The sequence below is a fragment of the Berghia stephanieae genome, chromosome 10 (genome assembly GCF_034508935.2).
Source record: "Berghia stephanieae isolate SIO BIC M18660-M18661 chromosome 10, UCSD_Bste_1.3, whole genome shotgun sequence".
Taxonomy (NCBI): Eukaryota; Metazoa; Mollusca; class Gastropoda; order Nudibranchia; family Aeolidiidae; genus Berghia; species Berghia stephanieae.
The window spans coordinates 40,838,695-40,841,194 of NC_088369.1; positions in this window are offsets into that span (position 1 = coordinate 40,838,695).

The window sequence follows — 2,500 nt, forward strand, 5'->3', positions numbered from 1 at the left end:
GCGCTTTGAGACTTCGAGCGGATATTGCGCTATATAAAAACTCTCGTTAGTATTTGTGACAATGATAGCAGTGATGTTATTCTTGTTTCGATGATGAAATGATGGTAGTGGTGATGTCACTGATCAAGAAGCTAGAGTGATAAAGTTGATGGCAATGGTGACGCCTTTGTGTGCGCGTATGGTATTGATATTTAAAATGATTGTTTCCTAGAGTGGTGGTGGCTGAGATGATAGTTATGATTTTGCTAGTGATGGCAATAATTGATATGACCATGGTAATGGTAGGTATAATGCTGTGGTGGTGATATTGATTGTGGTGCTGATGATACTTATGATATTGTGCAAATGATGGTGGTAGCGATTCTGATGGTAATGATAATGTTGTAAAAGTGCTTGTGGTAGTGATGGTGATGGTTTTAAAATTGACGTGGATCGACGTGCAATTATTTTTAGGTCTGATAACCATTTCCTTATGGGCTCATTCTTGTAATAAAAATCTTTTAAAAAATGACGCAAAATACATTATACAACAATGTTAAACCAGGCCCATAAGTGGATTCGGATGTCAGACCTGCGTGTTTGTTAACCTACAATGCAGCACAAATCCCTTTCGAAACGGTATTCTTTTTTCCACTATAACACAATAAGTCGAATGCTTGGCAGGTCTGTATCACTGCGTACATAGACACGTTAACCACCTTGAGTGGCGATAAGCCAAATTACACATCTGGAATACAGCATTTGCATACAAAGCTGTTTGAGTACAGAATTATTGAGAAAAATCGTGGATTTATTTTTCTTGTAACCATTGTTTTAAATATATCAATCTTATTATGTATATATTTCCGTCTTTCTATTTTTTAATTTTAAACTAAAGCTAGGAATTTGTTTTTGGCCAGTAATCGTAACTTTATCAGACCATACCCAGATCAAAACAACAACCCCAACCCCCTGACAACATTACCCCTTGTTCTGAGTTTAAGAACATAGGCAAGTTATTGTTCTTAGGCCGAACTGGGCTTTTATGTTCTGTATCATTCTATTTCACCCAGTTTCAACCCGTTGACATTTTAAATCCCAGCCCGTTGACATTCTAACTTCTCGTCAGGGCAAAAGTGGATACCAAATACTTAATAGTATTAGCTAACGAATGTAGTACTGAAAATATTGAGGACTTGGTATTAATGTCCTTTATTAATCTTTAATATATTGACATCGTCTATGGAGATAAGTTTAAATGCAGAGGTTGTGCTTTCGGCTTTGGAATTAATTTGCGTGTTGTAAAGCCGCCAAATTCCACCCCGTCTATACAATTACCTCGTTTACTGCCAATTTGAAAACGCATTGAATTCGCCATGAATTAAATCTATCATTATGTCATACAGCTAGTCTACTCAAGGATGTACAACTTATAACAAAATTTTCTGAAGTTAAAGGACAGGTATCGACATCGTTCAAAAATTTTGGCTAAATTCAAGCTATTATTGATGGCACTCACTGAATTATCAAGATTATAACATTTTTTTATAAAACTGCTTCTTAACAGATACAGAAATTTGGTGTTGTTTTTTTTTCTTGCGCTGCTTATACTATTTAATTAATAACTAATAACTAATATAATATTTTGACAAATTGAATACTAGTCATTTAAAACAAATAGTTACTGAGTGCTTACCCACTATTATAGATTGAAAAAAAATGTAAAAAAGGCAAAACACACGTACACACACACACACACACACACACACACACAAATCAAACAAAAGCAGGGAAAATACCAACAAGAGAAAACAAATAAAAAAGAACAATAACCCCCCCCCCCCCCCCAAAAAAAAAAAACAACAGCAAAAAAAACAAAACAACAACAACCCCCCCCCCCCCTCCAAAAAAAAAAAAAAAAAAAGAAAACCTGCCGAATCTTCCTCTGTGCCTAGCCAACCCAAACTCTCGAGCAGGTATTTGAATTGGATACTTACCAATAGGAGAACACGACAATTGTTCCTTATAAGAAATCAATCACCATTCTGGAATAAAAATCATATCCCAGAAGAAAAAAACAAACAAAAAAACCCCACGAAATTAACACACACACACACACACACACACACACACACACCTCAAAAAAAACACACATAACTGATTATTTGACTCACAAACAGAGGAGGTGGGGTTTGTGAAACATTTAAGACGATACGGATATATAATGTAATTACGTGGATTCGAATCCAGCTCAGTAAAAGCAAAAACGGAATATTGCCCAGCTTTAGTGTGAAGGACGAATAGTGCAAGCAACACGATTTGTCCGTACGTACGGCAACCACGGTTGAAGCTATTCGACCTTAAGGACGAATAGGGCTACCCCTTTTAATTTACTTCTCACCATTGTGCTACTTCAGCCCGACACATTGGAGATGGTAAAGATGCATATTATCACATGTTGCGTTTTCTTGTCTACACATCAATGTAAATGCTGTTGCTGCTCGAAGCTCGAAAAAATAAA